This window comes from Rissa tridactyla, chromosome 6, assembly GCF_028500815.1.
Source record: "Rissa tridactyla isolate bRisTri1 chromosome 6, bRisTri1.patW.cur.20221130, whole genome shotgun sequence".
NCBI classification, from domain to species: domain Eukaryota; kingdom Metazoa; phylum Chordata; class Aves; order Charadriiformes; family Laridae; genus Rissa; species Rissa tridactyla.
The window spans coordinates 34,312,682-34,337,891 of NC_071471.1; the positions used below are offsets into that span (position 1 = coordinate 34,312,682).

Consider the following 25,210-nt stretch of genomic DNA (forward strand, 5'->3'; position numbering starts at 1 on the left):
GATTGTGTGTGTCAAATGGTGATCAGGAAAGAAACAACGCACTGCACCTTAAAAATCTCTACCCAGCTATGGAAAAAGGACTTGTATTTTTTGCTAGTTGTAGCTTTTTCTGTGATCATACGAGTGCGACCTTAACTCAGGTCAGGAGTCGGTTATTACATTCTCGTCTGCTCCCTGACCCAGTCCTGTTTAAACACCAGCTCATTTCTCCCGCCTGTGCCCTTTCATCTCTTCCATTGACTCACCTCTCTAACCTTTCCCTGATAAATCAGTCCTCCAGTCACTCTCATCTTCAAGCAGCACAGACAGCATCCGAGCTTGGAGAGACAAGACACTCCTGTTTTCCCTACGCACCCGAGAGAGGTCGTTAATAGCAATGGAAACACAGAGGAAAAAATAATTACAACACATTATGTCTAAGAGTTTCAAATAGCTGTTGAGCTAAATCTCCGTATCAGGCTTATATATCACTGGAATGCAACAATAGGAAAAGGTTTTGCGTAGAAAGAAGACTTGTAAATCACCTTGTAACAGTGACAGACCGTTAGGATATTCCTCAATGGGTACCACTCATTTCTCTCTACGGCAGACTCGTTAAACACCAGTGCTCCCAAAGGAGAGCAGGAATCCCTTCATACCCCACTTAGAGGAAGCACATTGTTGGGGTCACATGCAAAAATAATCGAGACTGGCTTTCCTAGAACAAACACTAAAAAAACAGGCAGAGAGCATAAAAAAGGAGAAACAAAACACTGTGTCCCATTTGTACATGGTTCTGCAGAAGCAGCTGCTGATTATAACTTATTCGCATGCCAACCTGAAGGCAGGCAATTAAGACACCTTCAAACCCATGCTAAGCTAAGCTGTTGCCACCACCATTCCTCCTCAGGTCTGATTTCAGAAAAAAACCTCGCCCTTAGAGAACAATATAGAAAAATAGAGTGACCATGGTCTTCTACTGTATCCCTCCTCCTCTTCAAAACAAGATGATGTTTGATCATCTCTTTAACAAGAGATGATGAATGCAAAAGCTATGCAGAACATTAGGTGAGACAGCAATACGCTCGAGAGGCACACAAGTGTATTTATATATACTGGTAAGGGAAAAAAAGGTACTTTTAAAAAAGTCAACATTTAATAAAGCAGAACAACTGCATTTCATAAACCAAATCCAAAGTTTGCTACACAGACATATGGCACATAATAAAATGGAAATTGGTCAGAGCTGCTGAAATACCATAGCATAAATGAAACTATTTTCTAACAGAATAGTTCGCTACTGGGAACTTTTCCTGCCTTTGTATACCAATTACTGCTTAATTACTGTCAGGCCACCACACTTCCCGAAGTAACACCAGAAGGTAATTTATAATACCAGTAAATGAAACGTCTGTTACATCAATAATAAGAAGCATAACTGTTTGTTAGAAACTTGTTTTTAATTCAATAGATAACAGCCAGGAAAATAGCATGATTGATACTGTTAGTTACTAAATTAATCATCTAGCATAATCTAATAATACTTAATAACAGAAAGATTGTTTAATTCTTATGGATGAGCAAAGTGCTGGAAGAAAGATTCTTCGCCTAGATTACAGAGCGCAAGAAGGGTGATGTACTACGGCCTTAGCAGCTGCCTCGTTACCTGTTTGCGGCTGGGCAGATAAACAGTCAACAGTCGGAGGCAGAGATCTGCCGGCTTTAAGAGCAATGGCCTCCCAAGTCTTTTGGGGGGGGATCATTTCACTGCAATCACACAAATATGCTGAAGAAACAGAATGAGTGTTTGTACAAGCCAGTGGTTTCCAAGGCTTTGAATCCCCCCTCCCTGACAGACTGAAGTCCCGTGCATAAATCCACCCCAATAATTTTGCAATACACTACTCCCTAGGGACAATGAAAGCCAGAAAAACTTCAGAATTCCAGAATTTATGTGAGCAAACTCACTTTCAAAAAAACCCCATGGTATTTGGAATACTTGAGTACCTTAAAAGATTGATCCTCAAATGCTTTTTAGAACTATTTTCTCTGGTTTTGGTACTCTCTTCCACCTCATAGCAGGACACACCCCATTTCCTATCTGAAGTGAGAGAAAATTAAAATTTGCTGAAACCTAGAGCAGAACCAGAGAAGAAAAACTCATCCATTTCTACTCAGAGCTGTCTACTGCAAAGCCCCAGGCTTCAAGGACAGTCTAGCATTTAAGGAAAAATGACTTAATTTTATTCCTCAGACGATTTTAAGCACATGTGATAAATCTGTAGAACAGCTTGCCAACTACGTATTCTAAGGAGGAAGAAAATCATAGCATTAGAGGAACAAATTTCAGTAAACATATTAATTAACTTCAAATCAGAGATTCTGAAACAAGAGCCACAAGGGTCCTCCTCCCTACGGACCGATTCATTGCAAACTGGTCCTATGATCCACAAAGCCCAGCGCTGTAAAAGCGACCTGACACGAAGCTCTAGATCCATCAGTATTTTACCCAAAGTCTTTAATGGGATGGAGTAAGTCCCAAAATAAATAATAATAAAGGAAAAATCTGCAACTGTCAGCAAAACATGTTCAGCGTAGTGCTGGCCACATATGCACTACTTTTTTATAGAGATATATATACACACACATACAAATATATCAATCTGCATCGTCAGCATATGCAGTAGAATCCCTCAATGCTCATTGTCAAGATCACTCAGCATCGTGAAAACCGCTTAACAGTCTCTCTTGATGGTCTGATCTACGTGATTTGAAATTTTAAAATTAGGGCACCCAAACTCTTAACCTAATGGATAATGGCCAAAACCAACTTTGAACCATTTGATCTAGTCAGCAGGAAAGACCAATGAAGTGTTATAGCAATTTGGGAATTCTGATTCTCTAAAAAGCAAGTACCAGCATTTCCAAAACAGTTTTCCCCGTATAATTTTACTGGTTAAGTTATCAGGATTCCTTCAAATTCTTCACTTAGGATGCTTCTTTCCTCTTTAAAGTAACTTCCATGGTAGTGCAAAACGGAAGATATTTATCATAACCAGTGTCTCTTGTAATTCTAATCGACCAGTACCTAAACTTCACTATTTAATTCTCATTGTTCATGTACAAGCGTGTTCAGTTGAAAGAGTTTAAGCCTTGCAGTTTCATCTGATCATACAGGAAGGCACTGAAGTATCAAAAGTGGAAGGTGTTGCAGGCAATTTAGCTTTTAATTAATCTAAACTTGGAACTAAAAATTATTATATGCAATTTAATTTTATGTTTTAATCAGTCTTTTAATATAGCATTTTAATCTCCAGAAGCATGCACTCGCATTTGGAGGGGTGCAGTATAAGGCTCATCTAAGCTCTCCACATACTTGAAAACAGGCCCTGAATTTTAATTAACCCAAGAACAACAGGTCAAACGAAGCTCTGCACTAGGGAGAACTGAGGGAAAATCCCAAAACTTTGCCTCACTTAGAACAAAGAAACCTAATTTTCCCAAAAGTCATATGAAACAACATTAGAAATTAAAACCTTCATCACAGCACTTATAAATGCTAAGGGAAAAAAATTCTAAAAAATAGTCAAATTGGAAAGTGAAATACTCTGGCCTTGCTTTTGGGCTGCACTTGTTACCTGCCCTTCTCAAGTGAGATGTCTACTGCTGAGATTTCTTTTAACTGATCACATTTGCTTCACTTTGGTGACTGGACAGTCATCATTAAGACATGGAGAGTGAGAAGACAGGTTAACGGTCGAAACTCCAAGAATGGAACCTTTACTCAGAATTGCAGAGAAGCAGAAGCTGATCTACTCATACCTCCACCTGTCCCCATTAAGAATAGGCTTCCTCTGCGCCACAAGTACTTTCTTGTGTCTCTCATTTAAGCACACAGTTGCACACTACTGAAAGTCTGCTGCGCGCTATCAAGTAAACATCTCCATCCTGGGAGAAATTTTAGACGTGCAAAACAAATCAAGAAATCCTTCTTGATTTTTATACACAGTTCAACAATACATACCAGCATAAACAAGCAACAACAGCTCAAACATTTAGAATTCCATGTGTGTCCAACATGCAGCAAGTTTTTCCTGCTGAAACGAATACCAGAAAATCAAGAACTCTGAAGGTTTTAATCATCAAGGTGATTAAAAAGGTTTTATTTCAGAGGCAACTTGCCTAGATTTGCACCTGATGGACACCAAGCAACACAAAACAGAACCTGTAACACTTTATGGTCTACAAGGTGTGAAAGCTCCTTCTCCCTGAAAACTCAAGGTAAGTTCAGATCTACAGTGCTTCTTACTGGTCAGCTCTCAGGGGGACAGGGACAGCAGCAATGTCTTCTAATTTAAGTAAATCCAAAAGCGAATGGTCCAACCATACACACTTTTATACTAAGAACATGTCAACTAGGTGCTGCCTTCAGGCTCTTGACAGTATGCCGAAGTGGTGAACAGTGGTGGACCTCTCGGGCACACAGTAAATAATACTGTCAGAACAAGAAAAATGAATAGTTGGAGTGTGAAAAAAATTTTAATTGAACTTGATCTGTACATCAGTTTAGCCTCTGGGGCAAACTAGAATTACTTGGCTCTTACTAGCCTAGAAACATCCAAATCACTGTCCAGTGCAATTCGTGCTCTGAATCATCTGAACCAATTAAGAAAATGTAACTCTCTGATGTTCTAAACCACCACCACCTTTGGCCCCCTTGAACCAGTGACGCTGCTTTGAATCTCTGTGGATGCAATGAGCGAGGACAAGAGAAGAGTTCAGCCAAGTCTGCTCAAAAACTTAGTAGCTCTTTCCTTGTCTCACAAAAACATGGAGATAAAGGACCTCCATTGCAAGCTTGCAACAGCAGAATCACCTTGTTCAACTAAGTGGGGGTAAACAGAAAAGAGAATTTACTGGATTCTGCAATCTACGAGAAAAAAAAAATCCAGAGTAGCAACAATAAACAAGTCGGAGTAATATCACTCAATCTGAGTTGGAAACGCACATTCCTACAGTTTCAAATTGCTAGGAATTTAAAAGGTGACTTTCAGGCTCAAGTAATAACACCAGAACTACCATTCAGGCATTCCCTAAGCAACATGTACAGCTGGAAAGTGAACACACTGCTCCATTTCTTTACATGCAAATCTTTCTCAGAAGTAAGTAGACACTGAATGACAGACACAGAAGAAACTGTGAAACAGACATCCCTCTGTGTTCAGTTATTTCCCACTAGAAGTTTACAAATAATTTCTCCAAACTAGTCACGAGCAATAAGGATTCACAGCTCCCATTAGTCAACAGCAATTGGTCTTAATCAATAGCCAGCAGTTCTTAAAGAACTATCTCGCCCTTAGGCAAGTTATAGTTTTAATCCAGTCTCTCTCAAGATCAGATTCCCTTTACCTTCCCCATACAACGCTGACTCCATAGCTACAGGCAGCACTTCACCTGTCTAAGCAGATTTAATTTTGCCCTCTTTCTGCCTCCCTTCCTATTTACCCCACACCAGGAACTGCAGAACCAAATACACTGAAAACACTTCGATATGCTGAACTTCACTTATCTTCCTATCTAGCTTATGCATAGCACAATAAAAATTCAGAGTTCAAAAAAATTAAAACCCAGCAAGGCAGGTACCTAATGTTAATCTGACAAGTAACAAATACAGCCTTACGGGACAGCCACAAAACTGTTTATAAAATGTTAACCAGGGATAACCTTGGAGAGAGGCAGCGAGACCGGACAGAGATTTCCTTTGAGCAGCAATTGAATATTATGTTGTCCACTGCCGAAAGATTCATTAATGAACAACATGAAAAAGAGTCTACATTTAGAACAGGTTTCACAGTTCAGCACGTAATGAAAACATGAGAGGTTTTCGTCTCACAGTGGTACAAGAGTGCGTGAAAGAACAATGTTGACATGATCCTTCAAACATCTGACACACAAGAAGGAACAGGTGGGTCTAATTACACAGTACAGGTTGGTCTTACATCTTCCCAAGGAGCAACCTATTTGCTAAAGGCCACCAAGCTGTCTAAAGTAATATCACTCCCCCAAAAAATGATTCACAAAACTAGATGCCCTGCTTCTAACCCATTTGCTTTGAATTCTGGCCATGACTCATTCCAAGAGCAGTAGAAAAGTCACCAATTTAGACACATCTCTATCTAACTGAAAAAATGAGGGAATAGAGATGACAACTGTCACACTTGAAGATTATTATCTGTGAAAGTTAGATCTTTGCGCAATTTTTATTGCTCTTTTCAAAAATTGATGATTCAGAAAGAACTGGCAGGAAAGACTGGATACTCAGCAAATGTGGCTTTGCTTATTTTCATCATAAAGATTGGTAGTAATCATATTTGCAACAGCGTGAGCAGCTCCCTTCCCAGGAACGGATCACATCACCCTTTCAGGCCATGCTCTGTAACATTCAATATATATTCCACTGTTCAGTGGTGAGAAATACTGCAGAACGGGGTGTCGCAAGGCAGCCAAATCCATCCATTTTCCTTGTAATTCTGGTGGTACTTCATGCATGAGTACGCGAGGGAAAACAGCCAAGTAAAGCTCAAACAAAATAAAGTGGGGGCAAAGGAGAAAAATTGAGTATATTCATTTGAGACACAGCTGTCCTCATGGTCTCTTTTCAGTCAGAGAGAATTGTCCTCTGCCTGCCAGCACCAGTGACCACAGGGACACAACCTCCAGCCAGTTAACCCAGTCCCATCTAGGTCCGATCATGATGATTTGCATGGCTTTCACACTTGATTTCTGCAGCAAACTGCAGTTGTGAATTAAGATGAAGACCATGACAAGCCTCAGGTGAGTTACTAAGTAAGGCTAGTACTTGCAAGTGCATTACCCAGCTGCTCTGTGCAGGAGAACAACTATTTCATTCTGTGTTCTCTTAATGAACATTATCTCAAGCTTCAACCCACACAACAGGTTGGACACCACCTCTCCCCCAGGCCTCCAAGCACCAAAAAACAGCAATTGGTGTCTAAACTAAGAGAGACTGTAGCAGAGAACACAGGATTTGGCTTGCTTGTAAGGCTTTATGTGTGGAATGTTGCTTCAGTGGAGAACAAGGAATTAACTCTTATAGCCATTAAGAGAAAAACACGGGTCTCCTCTGTCCTCCACCAGAATCACTGACCATGTACCACCTCAAACTTTTCCTTACACGGGATTAGCTCTAGGTCAGACGTCTCCTTTCCTTTCCCCCTCAAAAAGCTTATTTCATAGGTTCAGAGCGAGATGTGCAGAGCTGAGCGCTTGTGGCACCACACACAACAGGCCAAAATCTTTTATTTTGGTTTGTTAATATTGTAAAAAGAGGTTTTGATTTTAACTGTTTCTGTTCATTGGCAACCTCCTGAGTACTAAGGGAATTCCCATTATAAATTTCATGGTTTGTAATCAATGGTAACCTGCAGATGTCACAGATTTGTTGTTGCTTTGCATTAGAACATTAACATAGCGAGGCTCGTGTCACTTTGGGCTGTCCACCATCTTTCAGAACTGAAGGTATATTAACATAAACTCCACATGGAAAACAACATTCTGCATTGTTTTTTTCCTATAAGCTTACAAGTTGTGACTTAATTACACCAGAACAGTCCAATTCTTCTACTGAAGATTCAAGTGAATTCCACAATCTTTTTTTCAAATGAGTTAACATATAAGAGGAACAATCCACTTGCAGTCGATGACTGTATGACTTTAGAGAGCTATTTGTAATAATGTATTTCCAGAGTATGATGAATAGCCTTCAGCAATTTAGTCAACAAAATTCTTCCATTTGACGTCCCTTCTGAGAAATTATGAAACAAATACTAAACTCACGTTGGCAAGCTGTTCACAAACTACTCCTAAACATGGATGCAACACCACTTAAAAAAACCCTCAACTAATCAACATTTAAAAGTAACTGCTTGTGGCATGTATTATCATCCAAACTGCCATTATTCTTCCCCTCTAAATCAAGACTCAGCTTGCAATTCAATACGGTATTTGCTGTACCACTTCCGTAGTGCCCCACGTGAAGCACCTTCCTGAACCCACCAAAAGCCAATACGCAAATATTTGTTTGTTTTACACTGGGCCCACTCGCATGGCTCTTGCATTTTAATGCCACACAGACCATTTCCTTCCCATCATGCACAACATGGGCAATTTTATTTAACTAAGCAATGCCCACAGTAACTCCAACTAGCTCTGGCTCAAGCATGAGATGTTTTTAAAAAGACTTCTCGTTATGAATAGTTTCAAAATGACAGGAAATTTATAACATGGCTTGCTAATTTACTTCAATCATTGATTACCTTCAGTAAAATATTTACAGCTTGTTTACAATTTGAAATTTTACAATTTTGACTTCCAGCCATTATATCTTGCTAAACATTTCACTGCAAGAATAAAGGCCCTCTAGCACTAAAACCTGTTTCCAAACAAAAATAATTAATTTTTAATAGATCTGTCTTTATTAGAAGTATTAGCATGAGAAGAGAATTTACTGGAGTCTAGGAAATATGTTTGCATTTATTGTCTTGGTATTCTGGTTCCCAGCCTGCTACAGAAGCTGGCTCTGCTTTTTCCCCTCACAGTTGACATGTTTTTACGCAGAGAAGTGGCCAACGTAACTTCATTACGCAAATAACAGCTGGACCAAAACCCCCTCCAACAAGGCAACGGGTACAGGGGTGCCAGACACCCAGCAGCTGAGCTGAACTCTACCCAAGGGCAGCAAGGAGGGACACAACTCAGCCTTTATCAAAAATGTTACCCTACAAGTTATTAATTTTCTCTTTTTTTCCTATCAGTTTTCTTTCTCCTTGTGTAAAGTGCATTGGTGCTACACAGCACTTATTTTTAAAACTTTAGTATTAAAATACACTCCTTTTAATCTCAATTTTCAACTTAAGAGACTCTGTATAAGGGCTACAATACTGTGAAAGTCAAGGGTATACACAGGGAGCTCCCAATATGCGATACGCCCACTCCATCTGGTTCTTTACCTTTTTCATATGCACAAACCATACAATTTAGATGGCCCAATTTCCAGTTGCTCCTCGTCGCAACAGACTGATGATGAGTTTGGCAAGCAAGGGTTGCAGCAAAACCCCTCAATCTTCCCAATTATTTGAATTTTACAATACACTTCACCTGGAGGACATTTAACAAATCCCAAAATAGTTCAGAAGCTGCCACCAGAGCTGCTTGAAACTGGCCCAAGCAGATAAATTACAGGCAATCAGTGATTATAACCAGGCCCTTTGCACTTCCAGCCACCAAAATTTAGCTCTTCAGTAACTATGGTCCAGGAATTAACAGAAATAATATGGTTATGGTTAACTTGTGGGAGGGGTAAGGGGTAGAAAACCAATGCATTGTTTTCTGCAGTACCTGTCTCTTAGTAATACAAACTGAAAATAAATTCCTGGCTTTGCCTTACATTAATAGAAGGATCCACAGTGAAGCCACTGAAAGATGTTACTACCTCCTCTGGCATCAAATCCACCAATCTTTAGATCATCAAAATAAACTATTAGTTTATTTGTCTCCCTCCAGTGCTTTGAAGGACCACAAGAGATGCCTCTCCATTTGGAAAACGCAGAACTTGCATTCTGACCGGCTAAAGCGAAAATGGAGCTAAGAGCAATGCACAGAACAGGGGGGACCCACGGGCTACTCTTGGTTGATTGGGTGGCACCAGATAAAGAACAAAAAATTCATCTGGCCTCTACCTTGCCCCGTGAGAGCCACTGATGTGGCTGAGGATACAAAGTGCTGAAGATGGAGCTGCTGGGTGCAGGAAGTATCATGAACACTGCAGGAATGCTGGGGGGAACACAAACCTTTATGCAGATAAAGACAAAAGAAAGGGGAAGTGTCCCCTCAGCAGCTGTGATCCACTGCTCACCACTCTTCGCTTTCTTTATATATTCCACCTAATGCACTGTTACTGTGTATTTAGTAACTACTGACACGCACAAGTTCTTTGCTTCACATAAACACGTCAGGCTACAAATATTTCATCACAAAACATTTGTGTCCAGGAGCATTTTCATTGAAACCAGTTCAGCCTATGTCAGTAGATTAAGTCATGTGAACTGCAGATGTCTGCTACTATGATCCAGTTTTGCCCAAATATACACAGAATAGCAAAACACACTCAAAGAAGCTCCCAAGAGATGGAAAACGCCCCATGTGTTATAATTCTGCATCTCAAAGCACAACATTAGAGGAAAAAAAAACAGAAAGAAAACTTAACACACTGTCATATTCAGCATAAATCCAAAAGCTGGATGCTTGAAGGAGGGAAGAATCGAGAGAGCTTTCTTTTCAGAAAGAGGGAACACTTCTGAGTATCATGGGGCCTGCAGTGAAAGCAAGCTCTGTTCTGGGTTTCCACAGACAAAACAACACACCAAGAAATACGAAAACAGAGGTGCAAGACAACAGAGATGAATGTCAGGCATATCACAAGGTTGTGTTTTCTCAGTTTGTTGTGGTTTTTTGTAGCTTTGCAATCAATCACATAACTCCTCACCTTGTAGAATAAACAGAATTTTCCTTGTTAAGCCTTCAAGTGGATGAATCTGAAACACTTTCCTTGCCCTGGAGGTACAGAAACTAAACCAACTGTTGCCAAAATATCCTGCAGTCCGGGTCCCTACCATAGCAGTATATTCTCCACCAAGATGCAGGAGTCTTGAGGAAGAGGAGGATCAGGAAAAGGGAATACAACTCTCCTGGTGAGCATTAACCAGCAAGGACAGCAAGGAGACTGGTGACAACTTTAGAGAAACCACCACCATCGCACAGTGCCCTGGGACTTCAAGATAATTCAGGCTGTCTGAATGCACCCCCAATTAAGCAGCTTATGAATATAAACACCCAAACACTCTCACAAAAACACCAAAGCAAACCCAAAGGCTGCAAGAAAATTAAAACCACTGAAATTAATAAAAGTATTTGTTGCCAGGAATCTGTCTCTCCCTCACAAAAACTTACAAGTATGTATTAATTGTAAACAGCATATTTTGCACTTCAAAGATGTGAAAATGACACAATTTTTCGGGTCATAGATGTTCTTGCATCTTCTCTGAGGCTATTATGTAGAAATACTTCCCCCTGCCCCAAGTTCTCAACTGCAATGCAAGAAAGTATACGCATGCATAAAACCATGAACCAGCGACACACAAAAAAAAACCTGTAAAAGGATAATCCCTTCCATTGAGTTTCCCGTTTCACCCATTTCCCCCTCCTTACCATGCAACTTCTATAAGTCTCCATTTTGCTCTCAAGAGAATCACTGAGAGATTATTCATACGCCGTATTCAACCAGCAAAATTCAAAGAAAAAAGCTTTCTCTTGGCAGCAGATGTTTGTGGATTTCAGAGGTTTAGGTGATGGTCTGTAATTGAATTAAATAATCATAGCTCTAAAACTTTTTATGTTTGGGTTAGATGAGTTTTCCCCATCTGCAAAAAGAAGAGCTTCAAAAGCATGAATTCTCCCTCGCTTTACTTGCAAGTACCACTACCTGTAACATATCACAAATCATTAACTGAAAATGCGATATAAAGAGCAGCTGACGTTTTGGGTTTTCTAATTAAATGCCAAGTACACACTCGTATCTGCTGTGTACACTCACAACAAGCCAAGAAGAGAGATATAAAAGAGGAACAGATCTTATCCCCTTCCACAAGGAGCACTCCAGTTGATATGCAAACTCCTTCTGGAAGAGATACGCTTCTGATGAACAGGAAAAAAAAAAAAAAGGATGGCTTCCTGTCATTCTTACCTGCCAAGGACTCCTACACTGCAACAAACATAATATGTACTTGCTCACTTCAAGCGTTACCACTGGTTAATTTGTGTATCATCTACATAAACAGCAAACAAGCCTTCAGAAACCTCTCTCAGGAGTGTGGGTTATACATTTGCTTTTATGAAAATGACTAAAAGTTTGGACTTCTCCATCTCTGCTCTTTCCGTCGTGCAGTGAGCAAAGCCAGATACGCTTAATTGATCCTCTTGTCAATATAGATAACACAGCAAACGAACATGGATTAACCTGAGGTTAAGGCACGTACTTCTGCATTGGTGCACAGCTGCTTTTTCAAGGGATGGTATCTTCCTAAAAATAACCCCCATACATTTTTTTCCCCTCCTCTTTTTTCCTTTTTCCCAGTCACCTTACTGGGAAAGTTCACAAGAGACAGGAGCCCTAAAGCGAGAGAGTCTTAAGCTTTTTGGCTCAGGAAAGACAGATCCACATGACCAAGGACAGTAACGGGATGAGACCCATAAAACACCTCAGCCCAAGACCTGACGCAGGAAGCACCCACGTGGCTGAGAGCTCACAGCAGCACAAGAACCTCGGGAAGAGGTAAGGGAAGTAACACAAATGAGTACTTAGGCAGACATTCTTCACAAGGAAATGCAGACTAGAATTCAAGCAGAAAGGTAACTCAAGGAAAAGAAGAAATATTTATAGTAAAATTAAGACACCTGGGAAAAGTACTGTAAAAGAACAGCAGCTGGGTATGATATAATTACAAAAAAAAACCCAACCTGAGCAACTGCGTTGAAAGTACAGGATGATCAATGCTGTAGAAGCAGGACAACAAAAATCCTGAGAAGCAGCCAAATGAATCTGTGATAAGACGGAAGCATTACGCTCATTTCTACAGGTAGAAGGAATATCCATTTCAAAGATTTCCCAAATACTAGAGACTTCGGAAGAAAAGGGATCTGTACCTTCACGTAACACTTCTTGAACACCCCTGACTAAACGTGGCACCTACTCAAAACCAAATAAGCAGAAATGCTAGTTTTCAGCATTCTTATACTTCACATGGCAGCTACAAGGTGGCATTTGAAACAGTGCGTCATTAAAACTGTTGTAAAAAAGCTACACAAGACATAAGCTGAGGAAAGAAGTTATTTTAGTTCTGCCTTTTCTAGAGCAGTACCTTATTTTCACAGGAAAGAAGATCCAAAAAGCAAATCCTAGTTGGCACTGCTATACTGTTTGCAGTATGACTATGATTACTTTAGACTAGTTGCATGAGATTTAAATTAGCAGATACAATTACGTTTGTGCAAAATAAAATCCAAGACAACTACCGTATGGGCATTTCCTTTTCACAATGTGTTATTCTCACTAAAACCAAAAAACCTAACCCATTGATTAAAGTAACGGACTATTTCAAGATTGCACTTTATTTTTAAGGCAAACTATGTTACTCCTCAAAGATACTAATTATTTCTTTTTTGTGAGAATGCTGGGGGTGAACCCATACACGTCTAATCTACACACTTCAGGTTTCCACAACTCGCTTGCAGCCTCATGCAAGCCCGTTTTTATTTCATCAGAGAACAGTATTTCAATGCACTTTTTTTTTTTTGTCATAAACCTAAATCACCGTATTTGACGCTCCATTTCCAAATCAGTGGCAAGTATTTCATGGGGAAAACAGAGAAATCTTAAGTTGCAGAGACACCCAGGAGAGTAACAAATATTGTAAGCAAAAGAAAACACATAAACCAGCTTGTCTGGCCAGTCACTGGCCATCAGCAACCGGGCCAGTGTTGCTGCAGATACGCTAGCACTAAAATAGAGAGCTCAGAAAATTCTGGCTTGGGTATGAACACACAGGGCCAGTCCTGGCTCTAAGGAACAGTTCAGTGCACCCAAACTAAGAAGCAAACCCCACCAGCAAAGCGTGTCACATCACAGACAATGAAGGGAGACGCTTGTAAGCCTTCCCGTTCTCATCACCAAAAGTACCGTGTAAATAGCCATCACCTCACACTTTCCTGCTCTTCCCTGAAACAATGATGGATGTATGTGGTGGTATTGCCCAGTTTGTCCAGCAGCCTTTAAGTTCCCAAATTTAAACAGTTCAGATCAACCTGTACAGCCTACAGACTCTTCCTGAAAAGAGCAAGGACTGGCAAAGGCTCCAAAACATCCTGGAAAAACTGTGCCTGAAAGCAGCATCCATACAGCTCTAAGGCGCATCCTGGCTTCAGCGAAATTTGATATTAAGAGCAGTAGCGTGAAGCCTCAGTCTACTTACAGGAAGTCTCTTATGCACAGCAGATGGCCATGCCCAAAGGACACCAGGTATTTAATAGTACTGCAATGTCCAGGCTGTCTAGCCCACAAGAGCTCACTACAGCACATTCCATACACAGAAGCAGAAGTGACACTTGCTAGAGCTGCCTCCTCTTCCTTTGGTCTCTTTAGAGAAGTCACCATCTGGGCTGCAAATAAAGAACCCTAGTGACCAAGAGCCAGCAGTGTCTTTTCCATGAAAGAGTGAAAAATGCAGGCCTGGCCCAGCCGCTTCCCAGCTCTTCTGGAGCTGCGGTGCCCTGCAGTTCTAAAGCCACTGCCTGGGGACAATGGAGCAATGAGAAGTGAGGGAAACACACAGACACCTGGGGAAACATTTGTCAGTGAGAAAGGTCACTAAAGAAACTAAAGAGCCAAGTGCGCACACACGCTGAGGCAACGATCAGCACAGCAGCTCTTCAGCTACAGATGCCTCCTTACCTCCATGGAAAGGCAGCACTTGAGCCCCAGTGAGTTTTGCAGCCCCAAACTGCACTCTACACCATCCAGGATGGGATGACAGATGACCTCTTGAGGTCTTCTCAGAATATGTTGTTATTAGTATCACTCAACCCAGCTACTGCATTTCAGTAAGTTATTAAAAAAATGCTCAGAAGGAAAGGACCATCACAGGTTCAGGGTTTGTATCTTTAAAGAACAGTATACGAGGAAGCAAGCATGGTGAAAACCCCAACTACTTGAAGCCAAGGTTAAAATACATCAAGCTGCCCATCTGCTGACTTTGACAATATTAATGCTAATGCAAAAATATTAAGTAAAAGGCAAACTAATAAAAAAATATAATAACTGGAAGACAATACCTTAAAATACAATCTAAAAGAACAGGAAAAACAAATCAGCTCAATAAATTTCATGTTCTTCTCCAAATCGTTTTCTTATTAATATGACTAATAACATTTGGGTAGAACAAAGCAATAATTTGTGCATGAAAAATGGAAAGTATAAAAACAGTTATTGTTTGGAGAAATAAGGGTGAACATACACACACTTAAGAAGCCCACAAGAGCAAAATAAAACCTCTGTTCACAACAAGAATACTAATTCTGAATTAATTTATTGGGTTTTGTTTGTTTGTTTTTTAATATCCCTGGCAGCTTTAGACTAACATTTACGATATCTGAACATAAAACCAGGTGCGTCAACTACTCAACACTATGTACTGAGAGTCTGCGTAGAACAGAGATTAACCCTTTGGTAAATGACGATAAACCAGCAGATGGAACAAGTATTTTTCCCCTTCCAAAGCAAAGCATTCATGCACAAACCCAGCCCAACTTCAGCTGCCCGGCACCTTCCCAGACAAGGTACTCCCAGGGCTCTCAGACCCAGCTGGGAACACAGTGCCATCACCCACTCTGCTTACAGGCATAGTCCTATGCTTCTGCAACATTGTGGTAAGTTTATAAACATACATACGCGTATGTTATACTGAACAGATTGCACTTCCTTCAGAACATAATACAGTATTTCAGACAGACAAAGACTACATACACAGATTTTCTGCTACTACCTTGTCTTCTCTTGCTTGTCACATTAATAGCTGCAGGTTTGAAAACTACTTAGAAGAAAAATTTTGATATGAGTTCATGAATATATTATCTAAGACTCACCTAATTAGAATCATAGAATTGTCTAGATTGGAAGGGTCCTTTAAGATCATCGAGTCCAACCGTTAAGCAAACACTGCCAAGTCCACCATTAAACTATGTCCCTCAGCACCTTGTCTACACATCTTTTACATACCTCCAGGGATGATGATTCCACCACTTCCCCGGGCAGCCTATTCCAATGCTCAGTAACCCTTTTGAGGAAGACATTTTTCATAATGTTGAATCTAAACCACCCCTGGCGCAACTTGAGGCCGTTTCTCCTTGTCCTGTTCCTTGGGAGAAGAGACCGACCCCCCCGGCTACCCCCTCTCTTTTCAGGGAGCTGTAGAGAGCGAGAAGGTCTCCCCTCAGCCTCCTTTTCTCCAGGCTGAACATCCCCAGCTCCCTCAGCCGCTCCTCATGAGACTTGTGCTCTGACCCCTCACCAGCTCCGTTGCCCTTCTCTGAACACGCTCCAGCACCTCAGTGTTTTGCAGAAATTCTTGCAACTCTGTCCTTTAATAAACTCATATTTCCAACAGTCTCCTACAATGTTCTTTGAGAAAACTTTAGAACTACACTGCTGAATTACACTGTCGTACTTTTGGGCAATTTACACATGTGCAGGTTGCACAGAGGTGTATGTGCTACTATTTAATTTCTGAAGAGCTTGGCATTTCTAAGACTTAAATTACAGTCACTTAACATAACCACACATGTAAAAATTAAAAGCCCTGAGAAGGTTTTGATACTGATACTAGTAACTTACCACATTTCATACTGGCATCAGGACTAGTTAAGATGACAAATTATTACCTACCAGGCAACGCCTCTCCAGCTTGTCTGTCTTTGTGCACCAGTCCTCCTCACCCACATCTGGCTTTATGCCACTTGTTCACAACAGCCTTGAAAGGTAGTTTCACAGCCTAAGAAAACAGGATGGAGGTCCTGTCAGCTGAAGCATTACCTTTTTGCAAGTTACACCCACCATCTCAGTGTATTATGATCAATTTAAGCTGCTCTTCCCTCCAAAGGAACTGAAGTAACCCTGTTGCCACCGTAACACCCGAGGCCTTCACTCTGCTCTGGAAGCAGCTTCTTCACACCTGGCAGCACTGTGAGGTAACAAAGGGGGTCGGACACACAGACTGCCGGTAACACAAGCAACACCCGGCCCGGCGTGTACACACCTGCGTGCCTGTCTGCCTAATATCGATGCATGTGTGCCCCTGTAAAATGTGTGTGCACACAAAGAAAACAGTCACTGCTGTCAGCAAGGCCTCTGCTATTCAATTGGTCATTGAATCAAACCCTGACAATCTCTGGACTTGACCTATGTGTGAAATACAAGCAGAAATGCCCACAGAACTTGCATACAGGCAGACGGTCAGAGCCAGGCCGGTCCCCACAGAGGTGGGTGAAGCCTGAGGACAAGAGGCTTCTCCTGCCCCTGACACAACACAGGGAGAGGAAAGTTTCACCAACTCCAAATACGCGAGTTCCAGACATTACCATCGTATAAGAACCACGAAAGCTGCCCCTTTCTCCCTCAAATATAGGGAAAAAACCCTTAAGTTAAATATGAGCTGAGACTGGAAAAAATAATTTTCATAGGATGCATTCATTTGGCTTTAAACCAATTTTTTATTAATTAAACTGTAAGCAGAGAAAGCAGTAGTCTCAGAGACCCACTTTAAACTATCTCTTAGTTTTTCTACATCGTACAAGCGCTCTGTAAAGTAACATCCCAAATCTGCTCAAAACCACACAAATTTTACAATAGCTACACGAGATAAGCACATCAAGGACTGAAGAAAAGGTATCTTTTAATTGTTCCTGCGGTTCTCCAATTAAAAAAAGAAATTAAAACATGCTTGCAACTGAAGTAAAAAAAAAGTCTGGAAACAATCTAATTTCACTCATTAAAAATTTAATCCATGCTGCTTTAAAGTATGTGCTATACTATTTCAGGTTGTGAAGGGACAGAATGAAACAAATTTGCTGTTGTTTTTTTTTTTTTAAACCAGTTCTTTAAGCAGCATTTAAAAATTCTAAATGCAAATTAAGCTAGGCTGTTACATTATCTTTACTTTGTATACAAACATCTGACTAGTAAATGCTAGAATAACAAATAATACAGCAGATCGTAAGAGCTCAAGAAAGAAAACGAGTAACACATACCTACATTCCAAGTAGCCTGCAGCCAGAAATCTTACACTTCCATTAAAAAAAAAATCCGAGCAATTCCAACTCAGGTGAAAATAGTAGTGGTTAAAACTTCACTTAAAAAAATAAAAATAAAATCTACATTCCCCAATTTTCTCAGACACACATGCAAAATTAAAAGCTAGAATCTCTTTCAAAAGCTACCACTTCTTTCTCCTCTCCTGTCCATTACAGTCCTTAGCAAACTCTGCACCTTACCCAAAATCAAACCCTCCAGAGTTTTAAAAAAAAACCCCAAAACTTTACATTTCCTCATGGCAGCAGGAATTCAGGTTTCCCAGTTCCTGGCTCTGGCTTTCAAGAAGTGAGACTTTCTTCTCCCTTCTTCCAGGCTAAACAGGCAGCCCTATCAAGGCTTACGCAGCACACATGAGGGGTTTTTCAGGAGGAGGAGAGTGTTGGTGCCACAGGTGCACATCGTTCCCCCACTCAGGGAGTTAGACAACCCGCAGGCACAGCTGCGGGTACCTTCTCACAGGGCTCGGTGGGTTCACCGCCAGGGGACACAAATCTGCCCTTTTATTCACCATCGGTCCCTTCCTAAGAGCAGTTTATATTCCGGATCGTGTTTGCTACAAGCCGATTACAAAATTACATTCCAATGGCTCCAGATTTCATGTGGCTGAGAAGCAGCTATGCTTGTAGTATGAAATATGGAACTTTTTTTTTTATAATCTATGCGAGTTTTTTAAAAAAATTAAAAATCTGCAGAAACTGACCAAGAAAGCTTGATTAGGAACCGGAAGAATCAACTATCAGCAGACAAAAACAGACAGATAAATCGCCTGTCCAAAAACTGGAGGCACGTGTGTGAAACAAAACTTTGATGGTGCTTTGGCAGCATTAAAAGGCATGGAGGGCAACTTTACCTGGAAACTCACCCTCTGAGCTGTGCCCAAAGTCTTTTAAACCATCTTGTTGGTTTTATATCAAGAAGACAAGATAATGACTGTGACAAATGGCAACATTTAGATTTTCGAGATTAATTTACTTGTAAGCATGTCACAGGTCTGCCACTTCTCTCCCCCACGAAGGCTGAGACCTTACAGTGCTTGAATTCAGGTGAGGCCTTGTTACACCTCTCTATATACATCACCCCTCCTATTTCACTCTCAAACACTCTCTGGCCAAAGGCAAAATTTCCACCTTTTCCCTCAGCCGCACTCATGACAGAAAAAACCGCAAGTATTGCCTGTGCGGCTTTGTTGTGTATTTCTGGCCTAATCCAAGCTGGAAAACATTGCCAGAGTTAAATAGATGAATTCTTTTGTCAGTAAAGCTCGTACATTTATTCCAGCAGAAAGCGCGCACAAAGCAATTTTATCTGGATTTCCCAGATACACCTACATAACAGCAGTTTCTCATTTTCTTAGTTAACTGCTGCCGAGGTTTTCATGGGAATCGGGTCCATTCTCTAAAAACGATGAGTACTGGAACTTTTAGTCTTTTATGAAAATGCTGATATTTGCTTTATTGGTGTTTCTGAGTAACCAAGTATTAGAAATGCTTAGAGGCAGCTGGTGGAACTTAAGAGCTCAGAAACCAGAGAAGAGCACCAAAAGAGTCCTTACCAGACCCCCCACGCTGGCAATCTGGATTTTATTTTGAATTTGTCAGTGCATGGCTTCGAATTGTTGAATTTCCCAGAGGTTAAAAATTCTGCAAAAAATACAAGAATACAAAGCATGATTTTGCAGACTCTAAATGCCAAAACTATATATCTTGAAAACCCATAATCTGTTTCCTTCTAGCCTTTGAGAATTAACAGGATTATTAAATGCAATATATCAAGAATGAGAAAAGTTTATTAAGACTTCATTAATTTATGGAACAACTGATTAAGTAATATTGCTCATGTCACTCTACAGACTAAATCTGCCTCTGCAGTCTTCCTAGAAAGAGTCATAAATTGAGGTTGATGTCATTCACATAGCATAGCTTGGTTTTAAGACGTGTTTTCCAATCAGTGCCTAAGACCAAACAATAGCAGCCTATTAAATGTAGTTTAAAAAAAACCCTCCAAAATGGTAAAGTTTAAAAAAACCCTTATCATTAACCTAGCATACTTGTAAAGAATCTGAAGCTAAATGCAACTGTATCACCACCTACTGGGCAACGATCAATAGGGGCTTAGCAGTGGATCAGTCAAGAAAAATTGAAGGTGACATTCTGTGATGAAGTCTCCGACAGTCTCTAAGACGATGGATTATGATGTGCAATTTATATCAGCATCAGCCAGTCATGACATGGGAATGCAGTCAAAAAACCCTGATATTCTGAAAAGGCAATATGAGCAATTAAATTAATGGCACCACCATGATTTGGCTCACTTACAGCTCCAAAGCACTTTGCAGCAATGACTCCAATAACCAAACTGGAAACAGCTGAGTCACACCTGAAGCTCAGCGCTGCACCATCAGACTGAAGCTAATACATCTGGTGAAGCTTCAAGACTTACCCATCTTCAGGAACCACCCCATGCCTTTGCAAATTTGTTTTCACTGAGAATATACAGAATTACAAACCAAAATAGCCTCAGGCAGAGAAAACACTGAGTCACCTCAAGGAAGGAGGCATCCCCAGGGCACCGCAGTTGTGTCACTCTCAGTAGCTAGAAATGACTGAAATAGGAAGGGAGTTAATCTTCCTTACCCAGCTTTTCAAGTTTTATACTAATGACAGGCTACAAAGTGCCCCTGTGAACAACAGAATTGAAGAATTTACAAATCACCTCCTGTAAACACTTCACGGAATGTGCAGCCATCCCTTACAGTACATTCATCCCTCATGAAAAGAAAGAGATCTTGGATCATGCAGTCCAAAATTAGAAGGTACTCCACTGATCAGTGGCCTCAGAAACCCCAAAATAAACACATGCTTCCATGTCCCTGCGTCCTCAATAACAATTACTAACTGACAAAACAGGTTTTACTGAAATACCTGTTTTGTATGTGGCATCAACACCTGACTAAAGCCCCCACCCCCCACCCCCCAAACAAAAAACCCCAAAAACCCAACTAAAACCAACAAAAACCAAGTCCAAACCAAACCAGTAACTGAACATATAAAAACTTCCATTTGTTTACCAATAGGTTGGGTAAAAGATCTGAGAGATGCGCATGCCTTCTCATTTCAGAAAGAAAATACTCTAACAGCAGCAAGCATTCACGGGGTTTATTTCTTTTTTTATTTTTTCTTTCTCCTTTTAAATGCAGTCCCCACTGTCTGAGAAACATGCACGGAGAGAAACATGAGCTTGCTTTTGTGACCCAAGCGTGCAGAGCAGAGGGAAAACGATGGCTTCACGCGGTACAATTTGAATACTAATCACAATTAGGGGGAAGATGAGTGCATCTTTACCCAGTGGGAGGATTCACAACTGCAGGCATGGTATGTGATTAGCAACTGTGATACACTGCACTTAAGACAGTGCTCATTTTTGGAAATAAATTAAAAAATTCAAAAAAATAATTTTGTTAAATGTAAATATGAATTAAAGTAACTAAAGGAAGGAGTCTCTGAGCTCGAATTTAAACATTATATTGCTATGAATGTAGCCAACCCAGAGCTAACCCACCACTCAGAGCAGGTTTTAGAGAGGCAGAACAGGGAACACAGGTAGATGGCACAGGAGATCTGCAGTGCTTAATTGGAAGTGCAATTTGCACTCAAAGCAAGCCATGAAAAATAGCTGCTATAAATAGGAGTCTACTCCTATTTATATTGCATAAACTGCACACAGCTCTGAAATCCTGAAAGGAAGCAATTGTTATTGTTTGAGCTTAAAACCATCTCAGGGAGAGAATCTGGGCTGTGCAGAGCAAAGGGAAGAGAGGGGAAAGCAAGATAAAGGGGTAAAGAGCGTCAGCATTGCCGTGCTTGCTGTACCCTTCTCGTTCTCATCCTGGGGGAGAGGCACATTAAGTTCACCAAAACAATTTTCATGCAAAAGCAGAAGCCACATGGAACAGGAGACAGTAAAAGAGAGCATTAAAGAGCAGAAGCATCTCCAAATGAGCTTCCCACAGATTGCTGTATAAACCTAACGGGCATATAACAAGTATTTAAAACCCTACGTCTTCCACTGTAAGTCACAAAGCCACTTGGCAAGGTCTGTATAGAAGATTTACTCAGTAACTTCATGTATATACAGAATCATAGTACTTTGAACAACACATACTGCCTTAAAAATATGTATCAAAGTTTCTCAGAAGCTACAGGGCATGAAATTGCAATGGGAATATCTGAAAGCAGGACATGAGACTACAGAACACCTCATTTTTCTAGACAGGAAAACAAAACTCTGTTTGAAAGGCACCATCAAGCTGTAAACCAAATGATTTCTGATCTAATTTAAAGGATTACCTAAAAACCTAATAATCTCCGATTGTAATTAGATAAATGGCATACTCAGATTGATTAAGCTTGTCATTTTACAGCAGGAGTACACATTCCTCTTCTCTATAAAAAGAGAGAAACCAGAATGCTCAACTGGAACATTCTTCCACTGAGAAACACCAGTTAGTCAAAGCTAAACAGCCTACGGGAGGTGCATTTTTAACACCCAGACACCATTGAAGTATTTTAAATTGGCCTGAAAAGGTGTTTTTGCAAACCCCTGATTTATCTTCCTTACATTTAAAACAACAAACCTCTTCCAACTCCAATTTCTAGCTAGTGCTGTTTTCCCATCCCACACGGAGGCACGTACAGACGGGCTGAAAGCATGGCTCGCTGCTACAGGTTATTGGTTCAGGAAGATATTGCCGTGCTGCATCTCATTCATCAGCATGTCTTGCTAATTTTAGTATGGAGCAAGCAAGCAACTGCGGAACAACAACAAATGAAGGCCACGCACTGAGCTGTCACCTTGACCGATTCCAGTTTCCACTCAACTCTTACCACCTCAAATATTCTCATCTTCCCCAGGCGCTTCCTCAGAAATACAAATGTCAGATCCTCCCCTGAGGTACTTGCAGGAGCATTCTCAGCAGCTTTGGAGAAGAAAAGCGGCGAAAGAAGAAAAAAGTAGGCAAATCAGTGCAAGCCATGGATGGCATTGTATGTACATATTCAACTAAAGCCATCATAAGCATATGCGTTACTTTCATTAGAATTCTGAAAATAACAAAAAATATACACAGAAAGACTTTCAGTCTGTGTAGTTTATGGACTTAGTGCAGGCATGTGTGCTACCATCCCCTATAAATATCCATGAATGTGACTCCAGGCTATTTCTTTAACAACCAGGGCAAGTTCTCTGATGAAATCACCACCCAGACATTGCAGATGCGTACAAAACATTAACCTTAAGAATCCAGAAAGAAAAAGAAGTAATGTATCCAAAAAGCTAAGATGCAAGAGAAAGAATCACACCGTGAGTCACGTTAGCACTGCTCAGTTTAGACGAGACAGGACAGTACGGTAGGACACAGAAGCCATTAACATATGCCTCATGCCATAAAGACTGAGAGAAAGCATGCGCTTTCAAAGTGAAGGATTCCTATTTCTATTGAAAAGCCAGAGGCTCTACAGAACTTTAGGATCAGCAACCTGCAGTTACTTGCCTCTCGGGAAATGTTTAACTTATTGACATTGAAAACAATTGCAGAGGACTCCTTATAAAATAAGACACATCCAGTGACATCCGCCCTGGATGACCGGGATTCTTCAGTTTGCTTCCCTGGGTTAGACAAAATGTCAATAGCTGCAATAATAAAAAGTTGCTTTGGGAGCAATGCCTTCTCTCTCGATTACAGTAAGTGGAATGATTCACAGGAGTGTAACAGCTTAGAGACAGCCACTTATCCTAGACCTACCCTTCCAACAACAACAACAGAAACTCCCAATCTCTTCCCCCTCCCCAAAACTGTAAAAAATCTTAAGCATAATACACGTAGTAATAGGCTTGCAAGACTACTTATCACAAAAGAAACTACGTTTCAAGGTACATATTCTAAGATGTAATTTTAAATCAATAATGTTAAAGTATGCTAATAACTTAGGTCAACGTAAAACATCCGAGCAAAAAAACCCCTGCATCCCTTCTCTACAATCACTTACTATTACTATTCTTGTCATGAGAAGAAAGATGCGGTTTTCTTCTTAAATTTAGTTGGCCTCTCAAAAACTTGCTAAAGCACCAGCTTTTCTACATTTATTTTAAAAAATATTGATCACCGAATATGACTAATTAACTGTAATACAGAAATTTATAGCAAGTTTATGGCATGTAAGAAAAAAAATGCAATTTTATTGGCTTCTCCTTTCCCATAAGCTCATACTTATTCCTATATGTTCTCAAACCCTCAATATTATTAAAAATCGTTGTATTTCATGGAGTTTATGTCTATTTAATGTTATTTCAAGTTAATAATTGAGGAAAATGGGAATCTTTTTTAAGAACTAGCAGGAATTGCTCCAAAATCTTCTTCTGGAGAGCAACGGATGTTATGCTACTTCCTGTAACCCACATTTTGCAAGAAATAGTTTTCCTGGATTTTTATAGGGCTTTTTAGTACCAAGATGCAGAATGCAACCCTCCTCTTTCCCAAACTCCTGCTAGAAAATATGACCAAGTGTAACATAAAACCAATACTGAACCAAAGCTCTCCTTCCACCAAACACAAAGAACACTCCAGTTCCCAAATTATTCTTCTCGAGACAGCGAGTAGAGCATCTGGTCCATGCACCAGATGAAGAAACTGTTAGAAGGACTAAGTAAGAACCAGTGATCACGTGGCACTAAACAGTCAAAAAAAGCAGTGGGTATATCCCACTTTTTAAGAGAGAGACGGGTACAACAATGAATGGTTTTATACTTTTTCCCGTTCCCTGGAGAAGTTATTTCTCTATTTACAGCATAAGCAAACCCAAACGTTTTACGTAACTTCTTTCTTCTTTCAGCCAGGTTGTATATAAAGGAAAATTAATTTTTATATATAGAAATACCATTTTAAAAAAATATTGATATTTCTGAAAAGTTATAGATCCAATATTTTAACTCTAATACTTCAAAATCACTAGAGTACTCAAAGTCAGCTGATTTGGGTCAATACCACAGATGTATTTCAAACCTGTTCAAGCATAAAAAAACCCCTCTTTCAGTTACCCACAGACAAGAGTAAATACTTAAGCATGTATTATACCTATTAGACACTGAACATTGAATTTCCTTTCCACTTCTTATATTAATGCAGTCAACACATTCAAAGAAATTGCATTAAAAGGATAACATACTGCTCCACAACAT

The 25,210-nt window shown here is 40.2% G+C and overlaps 1 protein-coding gene across 15 annotated transcripts in view; it reads right to left on the reverse strand.

Annotated features, from left to right (window-relative positions):
• PCDH15 (protocadherin related 15) overlaps window positions 1-25,210 on the reverse strand; it is an 827,643-nt gene that overhangs the window by 384,872 nt on the left and 417,561 nt on the right. For 10 of the 15 annotated variants that reach the window (XM_054204839.1, XM_054204838.1, XM_054204854.1 and 7 more), the window contains 2 exons: window positions 19,530-19,617; window positions 16,553-16,658 (listed from right to left, as the gene is read on the reverse strand). The exons of 4 other annotated variants lie outside the window; for them this stretch is intronic. The gene's annotated coding sequence lies outside the window, so the exon portion shown is untranslated. Of the gene's footprint in view, window positions 1-16,552; window positions 16,659-19,529; window positions 19,618-22,816; window positions 22,877-25,210 lie in introns of those variants that run through there. One more of the 15 variants, XM_054204846.1, reaches the window with a different exon arrangement.